The sequence below is a fragment of the Argiope bruennichi genome, chromosome 4 (assembly GCF_947563725.1).
Source record: "Argiope bruennichi chromosome 4, qqArgBrue1.1, whole genome shotgun sequence".
Lineage (NCBI taxonomy): Eukaryota > Metazoa > Arthropoda > Arachnida > Araneae > Araneidae > Argiope > Argiope bruennichi.
The window spans coordinates 130,499,309-130,524,927 of NC_079154.1; the positions used below are offsets into that span (position 1 = coordinate 130,499,309).

The 25,619-nt window shown below is 30.7% G+C and overlaps 1 protein-coding gene across 1 annotated transcript in view; it reads right to left on the bottom strand.

Moving 5' to 3' along the window:
• Nucleotides 1-7,308: 7,308 nt before the first annotated feature.
• Nucleotides 7,309-25,619, bottom strand: part of LOC129967019 (hemicentin-1-like) — a 500,464-nt gene continuing 482,153 nt past the window's right edge. Inside the window, exon 15 of the mRNA XM_056081650.1 lies at nt 7,309-10,785. The gene's annotated coding sequence lies outside the window, so the exon portion shown is untranslated. The remainder of the gene's footprint in view (nt 10,786-25,619) is intronic.

The following is a 25,619-nucleotide window of genomic DNA, read 5'->3' on the forward strand; positions in this document are numbered from 1 at the left end:
TTATCGAGAAAACATGGTTGCATGGTTAGAGACATTGTCGATTCGTAACAATGAGATCTTTGAGACATAAGCTCACTTTTATCTGGAAAATCAAATGACGTGTAAGCTTATCTGCATAAATCATTTGCTTCTTCTTGCCGTAAGCCAGTTGTAAGCCATTACGATTTTGCATAACCCTACAAACAGTTTCATTTAAGAAACGATTAAACACATTTTAAAATGATGTCTTCATGTCTTATTTTGTTTCACAGTATTACTTACAGCGCCATTCCCCCCCCCCCCGTAAGTAAATTTTTGAACTTTTTTGTTGGGGAAAAGAAATTTCCATGACCTCTTTTAGACTATTACCATGCTTGATAACATTTGGTCCATTTGGTAGTTTTCCTTTTATATCCATTTCAAAGTGGAACTTTAATTATAACCACCCTGTACTTCAAATCATTAGTAAAAATTATTAATCTTTCGTATAGGCAGAAACGCTCCATTAGAAATTTTTGCATAGTGTTTTGAAGCATGTGAAAATTAAAGATGATCCCCGTTTGTGTAAGTATGTATAAAAAAAAATATTTCAGAAAAAAAAAAAAGGATTTTTTTTTCCATTTTATAGATGGGAATGTATTTGCCATGGATTTGTCATACCTCAGTGACACTGGAGAAGACCAGAATGATCCGATATTTTTGAATTACAATAACATCTATCGCATGATGAAAGATGAACTAAGGTATGTCAAGCTAAAATGAGTCAATTAGAATGTTAGATTTGTAGAGATTCTACTGTCATATCGATAATGTGGCATCGAATTTCACAGGATAAGGAACAACCTTAGATGTTGTTCTGGGCAAATGTATGTTGTTCAATATAATGACATAATAATCCAAATAATCAAAGGGATTTCAACACAGCATGTAAATCTTGCAGATTAATTTATTACATGCTACCTGTAATGGCAAAGATTGTCAACATCGTTGGTATTGCCAGGGTTTCAAGCCATTAAACCCTCTCATGGGAGCTTTTATTATCCCTTCATTAGACAAGCATTTAAAAGGAGAGTGAATGATATCCGTTTGAATCATATATTATTTGAAAATAGTGCTATGCGTTTGGGGCAAAGCTTCCGTGTACACTTTTAGAATATGAATAATCATAAGATTAATTTTTAATTTCTTCAACAAATAATCATGTAGAATAAAATCAGAGAGATATCAGTTTTTTTTTCGTTATTTAGTAAATATCAGAATGATCACAGCACTGAAATGTCTTATTTTAAACCAAATTTTTCACATTACTGTTAGTTTATCACATGATCATTCTAAACCAATTTAAACCGGATTTTTGGGAAAGAAAATATTCTGGCTTCGAGAAAAAGTTTTGGAGCTCGACCGATTTTCAGATGGGGAGAGAAAAAAACCCCTTTGTTTTCCTAAATATCGAAGCATGCGTAATCCGATAGTCGCTTGATTGTTTCAAATCGGTTTAATTAAGACAGTAATTAATTACACTTAAATTAATTAAGATGATTTAAACAATGATTTAAAAAATAATAATGCTGTCACTTGATAACTTGGAATTTGTGATAGCAGATTTCAGTTTTATATTTTAGTAAATCTGTGCTAATAAATGTTTTTACTAGGGATGATTTCAGCTCCTACAAGCCCGTTACAAACATATGGTGGTTGTCCCACGTCATCCTCAAAGTTCAAGCCTCTCTTCTCGAGCACGCTTCGGCTTCAAGCGGCGTGGACAAAATCGCCTTGTATGCCCTTGACAGGCTCAGAGGCAACATCCTCCGTTACTCTAGCACCATGGACTTCCTCAAAGCAGAAATCTTCGGAGAAAGCGAAACACAAGAGACTATGGAAACTCCATTAAGCCAACAGTAAAATAAACAGTGTTTTGTTTTTGCATCTAATTGTTTAAAAAAATAATAATAAATTAATGCTGCACTCAAAATTTGGCTGGTAACAGAAAAGATTGTGGAGAAAATAAGATTTTCTAATTTCTCAATACATCGGGAGGGATTGTGATTATATTTCAAAAATACAGACATTATTTCAAATATTTTCTTTTGCTTACTGATTATAGATAAGAAACTAAGATACAGGGTGGTTATAAATAAACTTTTATTAACTGCATCCTACAACGCAAACGGATGAACGGATTGCTACGAAATTTGGTATATAGACTATCCATGAGATGCGCTCACGGAATTTTGAAGAAAAAAAATTAGTTCCAAAATGTCCATCAAAGGACACTTTTTTCCAAAATAATAATAATAATAATAATAATAATTTTAACACAATAAACGATCAAAATGTAATACAGAAACAATATTAACATTTATTGACTAGTTTCCGATCACCTTGTTATCTAACCACATTAAGTAAAGTAAGGAAAAAATAACAGTACGCTGTTTGAGAGGGAAAAAAATAGATTTCAGTTTGCAGAAACAAGAACAGATTAGGACGAAATTGCACAAGAGGAGCAGTTGTTAATCGTGTCCAGGATGATGTAGGGAAAGGTTCTCCATGTGATTACCCTCATTCACCTGCAAAATTTCAAGTCGATGAGCTATGTATTTAACAGCAGATCTTAACTGATCAGTTGTGATGCTTATCACATGAAGCGTTATGGAGTTCTTTAAGTCATTCAACATCGCAACAATATACCGTCACCATTACGGCCGAAAACATCGACTGCATACGTTTCTCACCATAACCTGTTTTGCTTAAAGCTTCCTCTTCTTTGCAAGCATGCAAATCTTGATATTTTTGCCTAGAATTGACATCTTTTTCCCGGTTTTACATTTTACTACTCATAATTCTCGTTCTGAATTGTTAATATTGTTTCTATATTCCATTTTGGTCTTTTATTGTGTTAAATTTGATGTTTTTTTCCAGAAAATGCGCCCACTGGTGGACATTTTGGTACTAAATTTTTTTTAGAAATGAGCGTATCTCGTGTATAGTCTATATACCAGATTTCGCTGCAATCAATTCATCTATTTGTGTTGTAGATGCTGTTTATAGGGGAAGTTTAATTATAACCACCCTGTATAGAAAGCAATTTAAGTCGATGATAGATAAAAAGGTGTACGAGTCTCAGTCTGGTATCCTGGACTAGAGGTAAAGCATTTCCCCTTGAGCTGGGCGTCCCGGGTTCGATTCCTGGTTCGGGTATGGTTGTTCTTTACCCTGTGTACTATATGTGAGGTGTGTGAAAGAACCCCCTGTAAAAAAGGGTTGTTCATGCGAGTATTGAGTGTCATCATCATATGAGATAAAGTCAGATTTCTTAATTTGGGTGCTCAGGGATCTTTACCCTCAGAAGTTACTGCGAAAAAACGTTTAAAACAAATTCATAATTCTACTTTTATGATTAGAATAAGAATTATATAAATACTAGTCACCTTTGGCGAACATTTTGTTTGCCCAGGCCATTAGAGAAAACACATGCTTGAATGTTTTGATAGGGAGTTGGAATCCTATCGCAATATTTAAAAACATAGTTTCATATAGTGTATCAAATTGAATAAATGTATTAAAACTAAATGCACAATTGTAAGAAAATAAAATTTATACCATCAATAAAGTTACTTGCTTTAGCCTTAAGATAATATGAAAAGCATTTTTATAAGATAAATTTTTTCGAAGATATGAGTATCAATTTTCGTAGACAAGTCATAATGATTACGGCTAGACTTAAGATTAATGTCTGAGCGCCAAAATTGCAATTTTTGCCAAATATAATCGTGGCAATTTTTATTGCAACTTTAAAAGCCCTTTCCTAACATGTCTGGTATAAACCCTAGACTGCAGACTTTTAAAGAGTTTTTTGCATGATTGGCACCATTTTGATGCGCTTGCCTGAGAAACTGTGCCTTAATCTTAAGTCTTAACACGATTACTTGTCTGGCAACATTAAGCATATTTTTGCACTTGATTGGACTTTTTGTTTTAAGTCTGTTTTTTGACTTATTTTATATCTTCCTTTCTCTGTCTGAATATCCTGTCTGGTGACATGAGAAGAACTAGAACTAGAACACAACTAATAATATTCCGCAGTTCCATAGCATTTAAATCAGTACAGCTGTAAAAATATTCAATGAATGAAGCAGTCTAAAATTCGTATGATGTTTCATTTATATTTAACTGTTGCCATTCGACAATTAGTAATAAAGCCGATTTCTGTGCCACGTACGTTACCATTTTATATGTATAGATATTATTAGGACTATTTTGACTAAATATTTAATTTCATTATAGAATCCTTTACTTCCTTATTCCACTGCAACACAAGTGAATTCTCGGTAGGAAAAATCAGAATAGGGAACACCAAAGGAGCTACACTGGGAATACTTACTCTATAACTGTTGATGTCTATGGCGCCAGAGGATTCACCAAATAATTCTAAATGCAATCGCGCCATTCGAAATCTATTATGTGGCTCAATGGTTTTAATTATCTATGATCTAGCATCTAAAATCTATTTTCTAACTCTCAAGAATCAAAGATATTATAAAATACAGAATGACATTCATTGACGATCACGAAAACCTACACGAACACAAAGATATTCAGCATTACGTCTCTAATTAGACATTACAAATCTGAATAGCTTAAAAAAAAACCGTTCTAGAAAAACTGCGTATACGCCGGTTTCCATGGCAACCACAAATGGAAAGGGAAAAAGGCGTCTCTAAGGCGGAACAATAGCCCTGAGTATCATTCTCCAATCTTCAGAAATTCTTGAAGATTGGAGAATGAAGAAGTGGTAGTAGTTGAAAAAACATGAAGACGTAGTAGTAGAAATCGGACTAAACGAGTTTCATAATGATTTGCAATGTAGAATAGCAGACTATAGGAGATATAATTAAAGCAATGTTCAACGTGACATAGTGATCCAGACCATAAAATTCTCTATTATTAGACCATACCAAATACTTAATGGCGTGATAGTCATTAATGTATGCCTTTTAAACAGAAAAAACTATTGCATTTTCTACAAATTTCGCAAGAGTTTTCTGTATTAGAAAAAAAAGATGGAAATTTACTTTTTCTGTATCTATTTTGAATTGATCGATCTTTCATCGGATCATGTTCAACACAATGCGTTATCTATTTGTCACCTGCAGTATTCATCTAAACCAGCGAATTATTAGCAATTCTGCTCGGATTGTTGGACACCCTATTCATGTTTGGCCCATCTCTAAAATTCGATCAACCTACTATCGAAGCTGATCAATCAATCATTTCGTTTACAAATATTTTAAATGTGTGTCTTGAGAGAAGAAAACAAGTTAGTAAATATTTTTATAAATTCTTTTATATTTTTACCAAACGTTGTTTTCTCAACATTTTAATGCAGTTTTCTTGCCTTAAATTTTATTTTTGTTTTTCTGCACTATCAAAGGAGATGTGCATGTAAAAATATCAACTGCCTCTATTGACATCTATTGTTATAAAAAAAAAATTCTAAAAGTTACTAAGTGTTCGGAAAAGATGTAAGATAATGAAGAAAAGATAAAAATTATTTAACTCTACAAAAATTTACGAAAAGCAAAAAATAAATCAAGACTTCTCTTAACGTGTATTTATTTATTATTCATTTTCCCGTTTAATTGCTTTCCTACAATCAAAAGAGGCGAAAAGTTGATGAACCAAACCTTCATTTATATCAAAAATGGATCGAATCTTTATTGTTTCTTTCTCATCAAACTTGGATTAGAAAATTCCAAAATAGTTTGATAATGATTCCTTTTTTTTTTGGACTCAAGTAATTAATGTTTTTTTAATGATGCATTTTTTTTTCGAAATACATTTCAACGGAAAAGAAAAATATTGAAAGGGAGTAATTCTCATAATCATTCAAAAAGAAAAAAAAGTGTGATTACAACATGAAAGAATTGTCAATCATTTAAATTTATTCAGAAAAAAAAAGTAAGCTGTTTCAAAAAAAAAAAAAACTGTTTTAAATAGGGTAGCATAAAAATATTACCATTGCAAAAGGTGACAACAGTTAACAATGACTAAAATAATAATGGACTTAAATAAGTTTTCATTTCTTTTTTTCACTAATAAGGTAGAATGAATTGTGTTTTAAAAGTGTGATCTCTGTTTTGCTTGTGGATATTATCCTTGATTTTCATAAGAGAGTCTTCTTTTGTTTATTACTTAATTCATGTTAGATGCAACAGTAAAAATTTATCTTACAGTAATTTTCTAATTCCCATATTACGTTAGAATTTTAAACCATTTTTTTTTATGTCTGCTCTTAAAATTGTTGTAACCATATTTGAATTTAGAATTACATTATAAATGTTTTAATGTAATAAAAAGTATATTGCTGTATATTTTGAAATAAACTAAAATTTGAAAAAGTTTAGTAAAAGAACATGCGTGATATTATTGATTTGAATGAGAAGAAAACGAGCTTCCAACCTGAAAGCTTTAGGTTTACAATGAGTTTGGACCAAGTGAATAAATAAATGAAAATGAACGATACATTTTTTTATCTATATCCTTGTATTTATAAGTGTTATGCTTTATGTAACCGTATTTGAATTTATCACACATTACTACGAAGTAATATTGATGATACGAACTAATATGCTGCTAGTAAGCGTACTTGAAATAAAAGCGAGAAGCAAATACATAAATTTTCTCACGTGAAATCACAATAATCACAGTGAACGTGAATGGTGTGAAATCACAATAGATGGTAATTTGGTGGTGATTGAACAATGAACGGGAATCATGTTTGTTGTGGTGCTTGAACAATTGGTGTTTAAATAATTCAGTCAGTTTTGTATAAATGAAACGAAAGAAGAGACGGTCTTCTACGCATAAAAATGCTGCTTGAATCGCGTGAAATCACAATAGATGGTAATTTGCTGGTCTTGGAACAATGAACAGGAGTCATGTTTGTTGTGGTGTTAGAATTGGCATTTAAACAATTCAGTCAGTTTTGAATAAAAGAGACGAAAGAAGAGACGGTCTTCTACGCATAAATATGCTGCTCGTAAGCGTACTTAAAACGGGAGCGAGAAGCAAATGCGTAAATTTTCTCAAGTGAAATCACAATGAACGTGAATCGCGTGAAATTACAATAGATGGTAAGTTGGTGGTGTTTGAACAATGAATAGGAATCATGTTTGTTGTGGTGTTAGAACAATTGTTTGAACAATGAATAGGAATCATATTTGTTGTGGTGTTAGAACAATTGATGTTTAAACAATTCAATCAGTTTTGAATAAATGAGACGAAAGAAGAGACGGTCTTCTACGCATAAATATCTTTATTAGCAATCATGTTTGTAGGTGGGCGTTAAATTGACGCTACGTTTTCATTGTCAAATAACTGTGTACAATAAATACACGATCTATTACAAACATAGAATAACACACATCGAGTGATTTGGCGGCACTTCTTCCCGCCGAAACAAGTCCACGGTGAAGAGGAAGTCGATATCGCACACACAGTTTAGTTCTGAGCGTCGCTTACAAAAAACGTCTATACAAGTGTCACTAAAATATCTATTTGCTATGAAACAGCTGTCGCTCAATTTTAGTTCAGTTAAGGTGCAATTGTCTCTCTGGGGGCCTGGGGGTGATGATTATGACAAAGCTCAGTAAATATCTCATCAAAAAAATACATTTTCTAAAATTTCAGTGCTCAAGTCTTTTACAGAAATATAGATCATTTTTTTAATATTGCTTATTTTATATCTCAACAATTTATTTCTGTTTTAAATGATATCTGTCCATGGGGGAAAACAAACTGATACACTATCAGATTATGAAGTATGTTCTCTAGCCTCCTGATACTGACTTCTGTAGTCACTCTATGAAATACTTCTATTCTCTCTCGATAAAGAGATTTAGTAATCGACGCAAAAGAAGCATGCATTCCTAATTTTTCTATGAATGGGCTGTGCTCAAAGGAATTCACTTTCAGGATCGCTATAATGGAATTTCATAATGAATACAATAATTTCCATAGTTTTCAAGTGAACACGAATGAAGAGAAATTTAGCATTTTTGCTTAAAATAAAAACTCATAAAAATATTATTTCACAAATTCCATACACAAAAATTATATTTATAAAAAAGAGCTTCTAAATATTTTTCTTACCAATTCACTATACCAATGCTCAACTGTACTTTAAAAAGAAAATATTTTCGAACATTTCTTTATTAATGATTTTGCATTAGACAAATTTTATCTACATAAAACCGGATTGATTTTGTTAGAATAATTTTACTTTGATAAAGAAATATCTAAAGGGTGCATATTAATCTTTATCGTAACACAAATTTTTTTACTTCGTGAATCATTTAATTAACAAATGCTAACTTTGAGTAATGTGTGCTCAATACAATTTTTGAAATGCTGAATGAATTAATTTAATTAATAGTTTTAATTAACTATTAAATCTGGCATCTCGAAAAACGTAGAGTGCTTTGAATGTCACGAAATACATTTCAAATAAGATTTAGAGGAATTATTTAAGGGTTTTTGTAAAATTTTAAAATTCAGCATTTTTTATAAGCAAATTTATTTCTATTAAAACTTTATCAACGAGTTAAACGAAAATAATCCTTTCTGAAACAGTGCAAATGCTAATGGAAATTTTATTATTAAAAAGCAATGCAACATCACGATTGAACTTGTTTTCTTTTCCCATATTTAATTTCCCAAATAATTCTCTTTAGAGTAGAAACTTTTACTAAGGCCGAATATTAGAAAAATGCAGCAGCATCTAGTAAAGATAGTGTGAATGTACAAAATTTTTCATAGATAAATTCTTTACAAGCATAATTCTATATATCTCACTGCATTTTTCGTCCATATTTTGAACAAATATCAAAAACATAATTCGCATATCATTCCTTTGTTTAACAGTTTTTATGAAAAGTACTTTATCTACACATTAGAAAATATAATTTTCAACAGTAGAACAAAAATAATACTCTACTATTATTCTTCTCATTGTCAAGAATTATCGATTATTTGCCTTAATAACGTTTATTTTTAACATTTATTAATCTTAATTAAGAAATTTTGCTCTAAAATCACTACGTTCAAAGTGCTTTTCGTGTCTTGCAACAATTATAGAAAAATCTAAGAATTTATTCTGTTAAAATAGTTCTATAAATCATAATTTTGTGCTGTATTTATGAATAAATAAATCCTTAATATGTGACCAATGAGGTTTTAGCTTCATGCATCATGAAATATAGACAAGCTTTCAATTCTAGAATTTCAGGCGATTCGGTTTTCATCTATTCCTAGAACAGACAAACCAACACCTGGCACTATTTAGGGTGTTGCTTCATCTACCGGCTTTCGAAATGCAGAAAAATCTGCACACCTGCCAATAAAATTTTTATATTACTGTCTATGTATACCTATGTAGACATTCGCAAAATTCTTTTTTCTGTTTTTTGATTTCCATACCACAAAAATGTAGATTTCGCAGCATTTCATCATCATTATATATGTTTTTTTCTATATTCCGCGACCTTTCTTTTTTATTTCTCAGTTTATTTAAATAGCTATAAATAAACTGATAAATTACACTATACAAATTTACCTATTTGTAAGGCAAGATACAATTTAATTTCTATTCTGAGTCGCCTAAAGAAACCAATATAAATCACAGTTAGAGTACCTTACAAATAAAATATCTTCAATATATTTTTTAAATTGTCTCAATGTAGAAAAACAAGAACATTAAATTTGATATAAAGAAAAATTTGTTTAAAGCAAGAGCCAAACCCCAGTTTTTTGAAAATGTTTACAGTTATCTAAAAACAAGTGGCTGAAACATTAAACTGAGAAATATTTTTTGGGAATCGATTACGCTTGTATTCAATGTGGACTGATAGTTTTAAGTAAAACAAATCCAAGCCTATATTTTTACGATTTTTCTTATCTTATCACATCAAAGAGTTTGAACATACCTAATTTCATAATAATATACAGGCCTAATCAGTAGAGCGCAAAGATGTCTATTCAGGATAATTTGTATGTAATTCTTATCACTTTATTTTATTTTATGGATTAAAATAAGGATCGCTGTTACTAAATGCTGTTTACTAAATCTTCTCTAAGAATATTCTTTTTCCTAAAATCACCGCAGTCATGTTTGTACAAGTGCTACAAAGTTACGGCAATTCATTCATTTATTATAAAATTATATCATAAAGCAAATTAGCGAAATCATGTATTAATGTGTTAATTTGTACCGTACGTCGTTTCATCAAAATGCACTATATATTGCTTTAATTATGCATTTCATTATGCATTTTAACAAGATCAGGACTGTTCCTGGATGCTGGCTGGCCATTAAAAAAATTTCATTTCGAATCTTTTGAATAAATATTATTGAAAGAAGCATATAAAATGAGCTGTTGACGTGTTAGTTAACAACACAAATGGAAACCCCCTAACTATTATAACAATGTGTTGAAGGTTCAGTTCATGCTCTGCACTCGTGCCAGACTTCTGGAGACACAATCAGATGTCTCACTACATGATGATTTCTGGAGACAAAATCAGAAGACGGTGATCCGTACAAGAAATAACTTGGGAGGGAAAAATCCCTTTGTAGAAGATGCCTGTTGATATCTTCTAAGCAAGTGAGCAGAGAGATACATTATCTATCGGATAGCCCTCTGCAGCTACAGGTGCGAGAAAAGTGCTCGAAGGAGATTCTTCCAGGGAGCCCGACAGGAGGCGATCCATCCCTTCAGTCGGCTGCTATCCACGTGGACGGTGTGTCTCCTGGAAAAAGAGGGGTAAGAAGAGATATCGGATATTTTACAAGCAATGTGACATGAAAAAAGTTATAAAAATCAGAAGATATCATCTTTTCTTTTGTTATCATACAAATAAATGTCGACATATTCATTGAATCCACTAAAATATTCTTTTCTGCTGTTAGTTTATCTCTACCGTTTTTTTTTAAATTTCCTTTATTTAAATGTTTTTTGAGGTACGTTCAAAAACAGTTTTAATCTTGTCTTGAAATCTAACGCTTTTTCAGACTTAAATTGCTATCATGATTTCTGAGGTCTTGAAGAGAATGTAGGTCGATTGATAGTTTTCATCATTTAAAAAATGCAGATTATTATTGATAAGTTAGAATATAGAATAAATTCAAGCATTCAGAATATTAATGTGATCAGTGAGTGGGAGTTTTAATTAATCTTTTATTTATTAGATGTCGCTAGGAATGCATTTCAAGATTATAAATAAAGATTGTTTATTGTCATTTCCATTTTTTTTTTCAAAATTTCTTTTAACCAATCCAGGTTCAGAATATTTTCCAAAAAACAATTTTTAATCAAAGATTGCATTTTATTATATTATATAGTGAAAATGCAACATTATTTCTAAAAAAGTGCTCTTATTGTGTCCTACCTTAAATAAACGTTCGTCCCAATCTGAGTGAGTTTCAAGTGGATATCAATAAGTAAATCTTTATTATAATACATTGCATTGACCATTTTAGATATTAACTTATGTGATTTTCATCCTTGGAACTACAAGTAAGAGTTAGTTTACAAGCAGAAGCAGAAATGAATGAATGAATTGTTACTTGGTACTTCCTTGACTAGGTTGCACTGTTGCATTGATTATGAAGTTTCCCACATTGAAAAGAAAATTTATGAAATGTTTTCAACATTATTTTTTAATAAGTACAATCTATTAACTGTGACTCAAAAGTTATTTAAATTTAAAGCTGTAAATTAACTGAATCCCAAACTTTACGTATACACGTATTTTTAAATAATTTCATAAAAGAAATAAAGTATATAGAATTTAAAAAATCATAGAATGCATAGAATTTAACGAAAATCAATTAATTTCTTTTTAAATCATTTTACAAATTAAATTTTTATATACATTTCAGTGTTTGGATTTGGGCTATACACATAGCATGTTATTAATTATTTATCTTAAAGTTTACAATTAATGAAGTGAATTCATTCCCTCAGTTGAGCAAATATGTTTTTGCTCACAGCACCTAGATGATTGCTTTATTTTCGCTTGCCTCATCTCTAAGTACACAAAAAAAATAAGTCCCTCTTTGTAAGAAGATACTTGAATCTTTTTTTTAAACTCTTGATTCAAAATTTAAAAATAATTATCTATTACATTTTGGCTTCGGTTTATGTTTTGCTTTGCTAAAATATCATTATCATCAATATATTTTGATGACTGTGCATGCATTTCATCATATTAATAAATGCTGCGAATTACACTTTCATATGCATTTAAATCAATGAGAAAAAATGCTTGAGCAGCACATTGAACAATATGTAATCACGTTTTACTTCCGATCAAACTTGAAACCCCCAGAATTGAAATTTGAACAGAAACTGAATAGACATTTTCACTAATTCTGATGTCTCTTATTCAAGAAGAAAAAAAAGTCATTCCGGCTTTGTTCCAGATAGCAATAACCCCTGAAATATTGTTTATACACGTATTAACAATTCTCAACGGCCAAATGAGGAGTTCCTAATTCACTGCTGCTAATTTTAGCTCGACCGAAAGAACGCAGCGAACTTCCCTCCCCCTTTTCATTAAGTTTCCAACTCGTGCATTCCATTCGCTGATTTCAAATCCCATCATGCATTTTGCCAAATCGTCCCCAGTTCTCTGATTTTGAAAATTAGCCACAGCAATTAGACAGTTCCATGCGAAGGCAGAATTTAGCTCAGTTGCCATGAAATTCTCATTGGATTCTGACCCAACCTAACTGCATTAACGCTTTCGGGCCCTCTAACCTGATAAATAAAAGTACAGGCCACATCAAGTTTAAATAAAGTGAAAGACGCATTGTGACATCCGAACAAGTAATTGCATTTCACTTGCAGATATCCAATCACAAATATAACGACATTTCATTTGCATATAAATAACAACTACTGGTATCGAACATCAGTATCTAATTATTGCAAAATTTTTAATTTTAATTATGTGTTTAAAGACAATACTAACAAAATAAAAAAGAAGAATACACCCTCAGAAAGTATTTTAGTATCTTTTTATTGCACACTCTAGCTAGCTTAGTTTTAATTTAGTTATAATAACATTCCGTTTAAAAGCCACACTATCTCTATTTTTGGACAGACCACGTGATTTTGAGCCACAGTCAGATGATGAGGGCAATGCCTGAGATTGTCCTGTTTCTGTAATATTAAATTGCTATTAGTTTGTATATCAATATTTTTCACGTAATATATTTATATTTCTTCCTTTTTTTAAGAAAACTATTTATCTGCGGGTTTGTTGGTATTCTATCAAATGTTTCTTACTTGAGAATTTTTTTACTTTTTTTTGAAACGATATTTACATCACATTTCCACTAATAACAGATTTAATATGATAACTGTATTTTGTCATGATGTAAGTTCTCAAGATTTTGTTTAATAATATGGAAAAAAAAGGAAACTGAATATTTCGTATTATTTTGAAAAAGGTTTAAGTAATCTTAATAAATTTTCCATTATTCTAAAGACAATAAAACCAGATAAAATATGATGTTTAATTTACCATTTCTGGTGCTATGTAGCATCTGATATGCCTGTGTTAAAAATATATAACCAACTTCTACAGAATCGTTTCAATTTTGAATTTCCTTTTCTTAATTTGATCCCCACAAAGGAACATCCCATGTATGTGGAAAAGAAACTGGCATGGTAGTTGGTTCCAATTCCAGATGGGAAAGATAATGATACAAGGTCCAGTTATCTGGTTCTCACTTTCGTGTGAAACGTTTCTCTTACGGAAGAGGTTGTATTGGGGTCGATAATGGTTATTAGAACTCAACCATAATTTCCAAAGTGCAGTCATGACAATTGTCATTTAGAATAGCTCCTATGTTTTAGGAGGGAGGGAGTTTGAGCGGAACTCCTTTTAGATTCCATTATTTAAGAGAAAGTCAGAAATTGGGCAACTAAAGTTGGGTTGGAAAGTATATTTTTCGAATTTTAAGCTGACGTGAATGTCATTTAACTTAGACGATCATTTTCACAATATTGCCTTTAAATATCAACGTTACTGTATGAAATAACACCACTGGTAAGCCTTTCTCGGAAAAATAATTTGGATTTTTATTGGTAGATTTCCGCATAGGTAATTCATTGACATATTCTGTTTTGATATTAGGTTATCATTCTTATGCTGAAGTGTATGGGAAAGCTAACACTCCAGGATTATTTATATTAGCCGAGAATGGACATTTGCTTCTAACACAGAAATTGTCGAGCATATGTGGGTCTTTATACGTATAATAAAAAAAAAAAACCCTTCGCCCCGCTTCGACGCAGAAAAAGGATGGAGTCTTAATGAAAGCTTGGATTAGTCTCCAGAAATTTTCTGTTTTCTATGAAAATTGGAAATGCAAAGGGTTATTTTTGTTCGAAAGAATATGAAACAAATTTCCATTAATATTAAGAAGAGCGGGTTACTCTTTGCTAAAATTTGCATTATTTACTAGCAAAGAACTTTCCAGTGGGCGCGAACTCAATATCGTCATAAAAAGTCGCGCGTATACTTCAGATACTCTATTATAAAATATAAGTTATTATAAAAATCAGTCGTAATTGGGTAAAATTTATTAAGTACAATTATTTTAAACAATTTTTATTTACATATGAATGGAAACCTCATAATTATAGTTCACAAAAACATAAATATATGAAGAATAGCTGAATGACTTGAACACAAAATAAATGAAATTGCCAATATTCCAATTGAAAAACAAGGGATAAGCAATAAAAAAAAATGACTCAAATTTAGACGAAAGAAAAGGAAGAAGTCATTCTCACATTCATTTCAAAGCAGTTTCACGATGGGGGAGGGCACCTCGTAATTTAGGGTGAGAAGCTGTCGATATTGTGGTTGGTGCTCGCCACCCTCGTGGGGACACGAAAAGGTAGGGGTCTGGGTCCTCACATCTATGACGGGACATACTTTCTGAGGGAGGGGTTGTACCGTGGCCGGTGATGGCCTTTAAGACTCAATCACAGTTATCGCAAGTTTTGCTGTTGCGGCTGTCCGGTCATTCAAATTTTTCCGTGTCTATTCCGGTGGGTCGGATTAATGAGTTTTGAAAATCAGTTTGTCGAATGAAGCTGCAAGAATAGCCAAAGTCATGTTTTTGTAGCGACTTGTGATAATAATATTTAAACGGAATTTTTCTCTAGTGTATTCCACACATTCGCATACTCACTGGAAAGTTAATGATACCATTAAGTTAATTATTAGTACTAGAAAATTTTTAACTCTCAAAAGTTATTAGATAAGAGAATGTTAAAATATTTAAAAAAATTTAAATTGCATTTTAATTTTCTTATTAAAATCGAAAAGCATACTGTTAATGGCCATAAAAAATTTTACAAATCCAAGTTATCGTGATAGGATTTATTATCCTTGATTAAAAAGAAGAAAACCATACAATGTTTCAAATGCCGACATTCTAAGTTGCATTGCTGTTTACGAAATTTCAAAAGTCATGATAACTGTCAAAAATTTGAAAAAAAATAGTGATGACCTAGATCAGACTAATCAGAAAAAAACTAAATAAATTTAGCTTTTGATTTCAAAAAGACTTATTTAAATAACACCAAAATGCCAGATTCAAATCAAATACATATGAAATATATGTATGAAATTTAAAAGAAAAAATATTTAAAAAATTATAATTTTTTTAGCCAATTATAATTTTGTATTCAATACTTTTATGGTTTTTTTTAAATGACTGACTTTATTCAAGCTTATAGTAATTTTTTCTCTTTTCAACTAGTCGTGATAAATATACTTCTTAAATTTCCTTTCAAAAAGGTACTTTGACTTTACTACAGTAGGCTTAGTGCAAGTAAAAAGGAAAATGATTACATTTGTACCTCGAATGGATTTTTTCCGTTATAAATTTTTTAGAAATCTTTCAAAAATCGTGATTTCTACTAATGACAATGGTGCGGTTGCATGTTGACAACCTACAAGACTGCAACCTAGATCACTGCATGTAGAGCTGCCCATTTTGACATTTTGGGAAGTAGGAATATGCATTTTGGAGTGATAATTTTCAAACTTCAATTAGTTACGATATAAGGAAAACGTGTTTAACCACTAGAATTTCTAAAAATATTATCACTTGAAATTGATTATTATACCCTTTAAAAAAAGTTATAATTCGAACTGAATACGAATTCAATTACCAAAAGCGCTTTTGTATAGTTAAAAAAATTTTTAAGATGTTTTTGGGTCTACTTTATAGAAATACTAGTCGCGCTTGATGACTAACTCGTTCGCTAGCCATATAACTTATATTTATTTTCAACGGAATTGCGTAGACCTAATTTCATGCACATAATTCCGTGAAATTGTGAACCATTAAAACTATGTTATTTATATTGTCCTACATATGTTCTGTTCATTTTGTACATTAACCCTTGTAATGAAGACCGCGACATCTTGGCGCCATTAGAAATGTTAGAATGTCTATATCATCCATCTTGTAATTTTCGCTTTATAGTAACTTCACATTTGTATTCATTTTGCAAACATTTCACAGATTTTAAACCGAATCCTTCTTCTTTAAATTTCAATATAGTAAGAAAATCACGCAATTGAATATTTGATGAAACAATGAAAGCGATTTAAATTTCTAGGCAACAGTATAATCTATTGTTAGAAATTAAGTAAAAAATCAGGAAAGCTTTCCATATATTTAAATTTTTATCATTAAAAAGGCCTTTTTTAAAATTTTGAAACGGTTATAATTTTTTGTGCAATAATATCTTCGGAATTAATCGCCGAAAAGCACCAAAATTCAATCTAATTTTTAACAAATTAAAATTAAAACACTCGCATTCAGTTGCGCAGATTCACCCTCCAAAGTTCCCATTCCTATTCCAAATTTGGCAATAATAAGTCAAAGGGTTTGGCTTGCAGATCGCCAATTTTAGATAAATCATTTTGATATAATTTCATGTCCAAAGTTTCGGGAAATCGACAGACATTAAAATTTTGCTATTGCAATTTCTCTTCTTTTGTCGATTACGCAGATATTAAGCAGGATTCTTCTTCTTTAGCTCTTAACAATGAAAGAAAGTCAGGTAACTAAATATTCGATGAGACAATTAAAAACTTTTAATTTTCAGGTCAATAATATAATTTTTTGTTTGAAATTCGGCAAAAAATATATTTTTTTTTTAAATCGCAAATATTTAAAAAAATGTTATTACGATTTTTAACTTGACATTATTAAAAAACATTTTTAAAATTTTGGAACAGTGTAAAAATTTTTTATGGGCAATAACATTTTGGGAAGTTATCGCAAGAAAACGCCTCATTCAGCTTAATTTTAAATGAATTAAAATTTCAAAATATCGCTGCGATGTGCAGACTCTTTTCCTTTAAAGTATATAGTTGTAGAGAAAAAAAGATAGGCACAATGAAAAAAAAACATTTGTAAATTTCAAACTATTTGTTATAATGTATCATAATTTTTCAAACAATAAGAATACAAATAGATGAAATATTTGAAGTTATTTTAATTGATAATTTATTTTAATTTATTAAAGTTTTACTCAGGCTTAACTATTATAGAATAGGAAAAATTGGAAAATAAAATGAGGCATTTACAAATTTGGCTCACAACACAATTAATTATTTAGAAATTTGCCTATTTCTTGGATACTATTTTTCACTCGAGATGTCATAGAACCTACAAGTCTTTCTAAAGGTTTTTCGATATTTTTTCCCTAAATTTTCAGTCGCATACTGAACTTTTATTTATTGGCGTTACATCGCCAGCCTGCATATATATTAGAGTCATTACACCCATAAATTTTCCCTGAAGTTCATGTTGGCTTTTTTGATGGACTGTCCAATAATTCTACGTCATTTGCTGGAAACCATGCCTTTGTAGATGATGATACACGAATAGAAGCATTATATTGTCGTAAAATAAAATGCTCACTTTAATGAGAGGAGCGTCTGGTAATAATTTTTCAGCAAACATATTTTGATATCCTTCAGAGCTAGTTTTTGGTTTCAAAAAAGGTTTTGGAATTGTTCCATTACGAGCAAATCATCCCCAAATTATTATCATCACCGAATTGGCTTTTAGAAAACATTGTTTCACGGCGTAAATCACGTCTATAATATCGGAAGCCGTCATGTTCATCCGTAAATTTCTTTTCATCTGAGAAAATTATTTTATTCCATTTTTTTTCCAAGAACAATATGCCGTTTTGCCATTCTACACGATTAATCTTTGGTAGTTTTGTTAAGAGGTTGTTTCATCATTTTGATATATTTTACATGTGAAGGTTTTAAAAATATATTATACACAGTTCTACTCGAACAAGACAGTCACAATTCCTTTTTAATTTGAGTAAAAGACTGGTGTTGAGAAAGGGCTCGATTAAATATGGCTCTTTTTGATCAACCAGATGGAGACGGTTTTCTATTAGATCTGTTTTGTATAGCATAATAGTCAGGATTCTTCAAGAAGTTACTTTTTGAGTATCTTTGACAATTCTCCAGAAGACAAACCACAATCTCTCAAACTTAGAATCTTACCTCGTTCTTCTTCACGCAACTTTTTTCTTCCTCCATAACAATGAAAATATTATGATTTCATCAAAAATGCTTTTAGCCAAAAACATAAATAATGTTAATAAATAAGTATTTGTTGTAAAAACAAGGTAAATAAAATAGTACATAACAACGAAGAACAAAGGATATTTTTTTATCAAAAAGAATAATACAAATTTTACTATCAAACCCTATGGTAAAGATAAACAACATCGTTTACGACTGTCATGCATAATTTAATTTTTTTAAATAAAATCGTTTGATTTTATATTTCAATTCTAATAAACTAAAATCGCTTGGGAGGGCTATTTGTACCATCTGATAACTGATTCAGAGTAAAATTAAATTCTGAGTAATCTAAAAAAATTGAGTATTCCCATTTTTGTTTTGAACTTTCACTCTGTACGAATATTTTAATAATGATTAAAATATAAAACATTAAAAAAATTACGAAACCTTTACTAAAAGGTAACTTTGTACTAATAGATGTATTTCCTAAAACATTTAATATATAAGATTTTCAAATTAAAGAATTGTAAAAGATTCTCTCAATAGTCAAGATTGACTATTGGGAGAAGTCAATCTATAGTCAAGATTCATTGTACCATAAAAATTCTTCACAAATACGGGAAATTTCATTAATATAGATAGAAACCTTTTTCTTTTATTTGGTTTCTTAATTTTGATATTTTCCAGTTATAATTTTTTTTTTTAATCTTATCTGGACATTACGAATTTTACGTCAATTTAAGAATTTTTTTTTTTTTTTTTTTTTTTTTTTTGCAATCTGCATAGCATTGAAAACAATTTTTTAAAATCTTTATAACAAAAACTCCAATTAATATAAATGCTCTTTATATTGTCATTATCCTTCCTAGCCAGTATTATAAGGATAATTGTATGGGTTATTTTTTATGTATGCATAATACACAGTACAGTGGAGAAAATCAATTACTTTATCAAAAAAGCATAGGTTCCTGTTGATGAATTTCATTAAAAATTTGAAACTAGCCTACTGATTTGGAGTTATTAGTTGGAAATAATTAGAAAATTCATCCGTCTAAGTTATATATCTCCGCTTCTTTTTTTCACGCACATTGAAATATGACATAATTTCTTTCAACTAGGCAAAGCCATGCCACATCTCGAAATCACATCTTCTAACGATGTCAATATCACAAAATCAGTTAATATATTTGAATCGATAATCTTACTATAAAAGCCGTGCTTGCAGGATATAGAATTACTTAAAGCTTTTATCGCCTAAAGGTCGAACTTCTTCTCACTCACCCTTTCAAGGCGAAATTATCACAGAAGGAGGGATGCCCTCCTCAGACTTAAACAACTTTATTTCAAACCCCAAACCAGTTTCCTCCGTTCTTTATTAAGGAGCCGCAATCAATTTTATAAAATTCTTTAAAATTCCCGGCTGTGTGTGGAAGTAATTCCGGGAGTTTTAGCGCTCCCTTAATTGGTAACTTGGGCTCCAAGAACAAAATAAGGGAGCGAATAAATTGAATGAGATTCATGAATTCTCCAGACAGCAATCATCGCAGTTCTCCGGTGGTTTCCGAGGACCCCCTTTCCAATTAAACTCCTGTAACTAATTTTCGAACCAAGAAACACTTCTTAATTACGAGCCTTGTTTTCCTGTCTTGAGTTATTTATGCCGTGATTATTTGCAGATAAAACAGGTCAATAATGTCTGCCGTTTGTTGTTTTACCAACAATCCTAAAATTTTATTGCAAAAAATCCAAAAACACAACAGATTTTTGGAAAGTTTTATATATATATATATATATATATATATTGTAAAATTCCGAGGTTATCAGGCAATTTAAAAATAAAAGAATATCGAACGTGGAAATGTTAAGCCAGATTTTCAAGCATAACTCACAAACGTACTTGCAAAAGGGGTGAAATCGGGAAATTCTGTCCTTCCACCCCAAACATCTCTTCATCATGAATGCTTGATTCTTTCTCTGAAGAGAAAGAATTTCAACATCAATATTATCAAAATATAGGTGTGATATTTTTTAAGATTCCTGATTAAATACTGAAAACTTCGTAGTGGTGCCATTATCTTAGAACAGTTTCTCTAACTCCAATAATAATCCATCTCAAACTGTTTCACTAACGCACATGTCAGCATCATTCAAAATTAGGATAAAACATGTTTATTGAACTGTTTCTTTTACATTAGACAACTTTAGCTCTGGGCTAAATGTATATTTTCGTTTTGCTTGTCCATGACATTCTGGATATTTCGAAGAAGGTTTTGGTTTCTGTAAAAGTAATTTCTGACATTTCACTGAACAAACCTGGTAAGAAATATTTTTTAAGCTTTACATTTTTAATATTTGCCATTCCAGGAATCGATGAAATTATTTATTAATAAAAGCATATTAATGTCATTACATTTGCCTCTAAATCAATTAATTCGCTTTAGTTACTTTGGTTTTTAATGTGAAATAAATAAATAAATAAAATTGTGGCATATAAAAGTCTCATCCAAAAAACTTTCTGTTTACACTTCCAGAAGATTGCATATAATATACTGAAACTGAATGAGTGAGAGTGACTGCAACTGATGTTTCCTGCCACTGGTGTGCTGTGGAAATTTGGAGAGAAAGGTGCCAGCTCATGTGACGTCCTCGTCATCTGACCGTAATTCAAAATTACGAGATCCGTCCCAAAATAGCCCTAGTGTTGCCTTAAAAACGGGACGTTAATATAACTAAACTAAACTAAACGTTTCACTCGAATTACTGAATTGCTGGTTCGAAATTTAAGTTTTCAATCTTTTTTTAGACGACTGAAGATACAGGTTGATAATAATCGTTGATTTTGGCTAAAGTCATAAGTTAAAAGATGGTGTAACTAACATAAAAATTTCCATGTTGAGAAGCGATTTGTCTATTATTAATAAAGGCCCTTTTAGGGCTCCGAGTTAGATCTTTGCAGAATATATTTCTTTAGATATCTCTATATTGCCACAGAGAATCTTTTGTGTTTTGAAATTTTGTAGCATGTTTATGTCAAGGATCGAAGACACAAAGGTTCTTTTTCATGGGACAAGCGTAATTCACAGTCGTATATACCAGATATGAATGTGTCAATTCAGACTGCGATAAATATGTATTCCAATTAGTGTTTCTAAGTATGTATGATTACTTCCTGTTTGCAGATCTAAAGAATTATAAGTTCTATGACGAATTTTGAATTTATCTAATCAACTGATTTTATTAGTTGAAGATCTTGAATCCATAATATATAAAATTTCTATGAAAAATAGCATTTTGTTTACCTTTAAATAGAGACGGGAGTCAAAATGACTTCGCGTAATTCATTAGCTCTGATTATTACGTGGAATTTTGTCCTAGATTACAATCCTCTCCTCAGTATTTTCAAGCTGTTCTTTTAGCAGTATTTGGACAAAAGCTTAAGTATCAACATGTGCGTATAACCGAGTTATTCTTTTTCAAAATTTTTGATGTTATTTAGGAAGTCATTGACAACATGTCTCTGAAACTGCTTTTAAATTTGAATAGTGCAGAAAGGATAAAGAAATATTCTTGAAATAATGTTTTAAAATATTGTATTCTTCATTTTGTTTGGTAATTCTAGCAGTTATTAACATTAGTGTAATTTCGTAATATCTTACCGAAGAAAATACTTATTAAAAGATTGTTTAGGTTTTTCTTATGACATCTTTTCTAACCTAAGATTGAATATTATAACATTTAACATTTTTAATAGTTTTGGTAACTACATGATTTCCAAAATGTATTGTGTTTCCAAAATAAATTCAAATGCTGTTTACAAAAAACAAAAAAAGAAAAGTAACAGTGGAGTCATTTTAACTGCATGTCTCTGGCAGCGTGAGGGAATTCATGTCTCCAGTTACTGGCTAATTTTAGTAAATCGCTTATATCCCTTTCAATAAGAGAAAAAGCTTAAATTTCTTCACATAATAATAATTCTTCGTAAAATGAACAGCTTTAAAACTGGATAATATAACAAATTGATTTTAATAGTTCGATCCATTTTCGTTGCCAGCAATCGTTTCCAATGTTTCTATTTTTTCCTTTCTGGAAATAATAGAAACATTCGCATCTATTTTAAGCAATTGCTTAAGAATTTATTCATTATTTCAATTCACTATTTTATTAATATTTCATATTTAATTTAAATTTATTCATTATTTACATAGAAAAAGGCAAATGAATTTAATCAAAATAGACCTAGAATTATTAGAAAATAGGGAGAGTTTTGAAAGCCCTTTTTCATTTTATTTTCTTGATACACGTTTAGATGGCGAAAAAAGGAAAATAAATATTATACAGTCTAAGGGAAAATGTGCAAGTGATTTCCCTGCAAAACTACATCCTTAAAAACTTGAATGCATTTTGATTATTTTACAGTTCCTTAGAGCCCAATTTCTTTTAACTTTCTTATCATCACTTTAAAAATATGTAGAAAGAAAATGTCACGTCCTTTTGGCAATGGACCATTACTTATTGGCGAGATAAAACATGTTCTTTCAGATTACTTCCTCCTCTGTAAATCACTACTTCAGCGTCCAAAACCTAAACCGACACTTCAGGCGTGTCGCACATAGAATATGAGTCTGGAAAACGCTCCGCCGTAGGGCCAGTCAAACAGCAACTTTGAAGAAGGAGATTTGTCTCCTCTTTGTCATCAAAAATTTTTGCAATTCTTTCTTCGCCAGTGTGCCTCATCAAATGCAGTCCATTTGCGACTCGAATGGAAAAAAACAGCCTTTCTTTCTGCTATTCTGAATGCTTGTCAGCTTTTTGCATTCTAATGGAGAGCCTTTTCATTCTCATTTGCAAAAAGCGACTGGCAACATCAAAGGAACAAAAATGAAGTTCACTCTTACGTGACTTTTTGTCCGAGGAGAAATTTATGCATCTGGCCGTTCTCTTAATGAAGAAACTCAATGCAGGACCGCCCCTGAATCTCTACTTTTTAATCCGACGAAGCAAAAAGCAGTAGGCAGTTTCTCTTATGGCTGTAATATAGGTATAAAATTGGCTGAGTTTCATTTCGATCTCATCAAACATAATTAGGCCGACAGAGAAAGAGAAAAAAAAATAATAATAAAAGAACTGTCACTATTGTAATTATGACGTCATTGAATTTTTATGGTGATTATTATTTTTCCACATTTATTCATTTACCTAATGTTTGATTCCCTTCATGATTCCTGGAATCGAGCGGAAATCATGAGAGGGGAATCAAAGTTTCATTCCTCGAATCTTTAGAGAGGAAAAAAAAAAAGAACTCCCGTTACAATCTCTGGAATATAAATAGGGAAATGAAAAGTTACTCTAAGGGAACTGATATAAAATTAATTTAGAAATTATGTCGCAAATTACAATGAAATCATGATTGGAATTTTGGGAAAAGACTAGATTTTCTCCCATTATTTGTTTGTTCTTGGATTTTTTTTGGGGGGCGGGGAATGCCAGTACATTTCAAAAAAGACCATATGAAAGCTTTTGTGATGCTTTATTACCAACCAGCAAACTTGAAAGAAATCGTTATTTTAGAGACAGAAAGTTTGTAAAGTTATTTATAGGAAAGCTATCAAGATTCATATCTTTTAAGATACAGGGCTAAAAAGGGAGCAACATATAACCTCTATTTCAAAACGGCTTTTACATGTTTTTAACTCCTTTCTCATTTACGACTCATTCATTGAAATTATACTTAGACGTTATTAAATACTAAGAAATTCCCTCACAAATTTAAAACGGTTATTGTCACCTCGCATTAAATCGGGTATGTAAAAAAGAATCACCACGTAATTTGAAATAAAACTTTAGCAAGACAGACTGACTAAGTTTTCATTAAACATAAAGCAGAGTGAATTTGGATATGATCATATTTAAACGAGACACAAATACTATAAAAGTCGTTGATTGTAGATGACTGAATATTACATCAGTAATTATTGATTACAGACTTAAGCAAACCTGTTAGTAAGAATTTGTAAAAATTCTTTCTTATCATTGATTAAAACAAAAGCCTCTATATTTTCTAACTGAGAGGTTAACATTTTCTTAATTTTCAAAATTTTGCTATCATTACTTGTTTACAAATGGAGTTAAATATAGGATGCTTATATTTAAAATATATTTTGTACTATAAAATCGAAGAAGATTTCTGTCATAAATGTAGTGCATTTAGTTATAAATTGTTAGTAAAATAGTATTAACCTCTTCGTCGTCCGTAACACGTCTAGCGCGTTTACGTGAAACATTTGCAGGGCGGTCGTAACGCGCCCTTCAAATGTTCTTCTACGTTTTAAAACTTTTAAACGTTTAAAACGCTTTGTAAATGTTTATTTGTTTGAGTTTTTATTTTTGTTCGTTCTAATGCGGCAAAAAAACCGAGGTAAAACAGAAATTTTCGCTGACGGAAGAGGACGGCGAAAGGGTTAAATTGCATAGGAAATATTGTCATAAACACTCAAATGATATAGTGATTGGTATTCAACCACTTTACGATTTTTGATTTTATGAGCCCAGATGGACAATTTGGAGTTATCCTTTGAGATACAAAGGATTAACCACAAGCATAAATAATTTTTATCTCGAGATATCAATCACTCTACAGAGCTTGAATAGAATTATTTCTATAGTTAGTCACATAGAAAGATAATTTAAATTTATGATCGAAATAGCCTATTCTTAATATAAATAATACTTTTTTTTCAAGATGTTTGATTCCAAGATAGATACAATGATAATTTAAATTTATGATCGTAATAGCCTATTCTTAATACAGATAATATTCTTTTTCTAAAGATATTTAATTCCAAGGTACCAAAAGTAGACAATGCTACTTTTGAATGCTTAAATGAATGTATCCGAAATTTCTTTTTAACTGAAGGAAGGGGAGAGATGTTTTAATTTAAGAAAAATCTTACGTAATGTGCTATTTTTGAGAGCTTGTGTAAAGTCTCTCC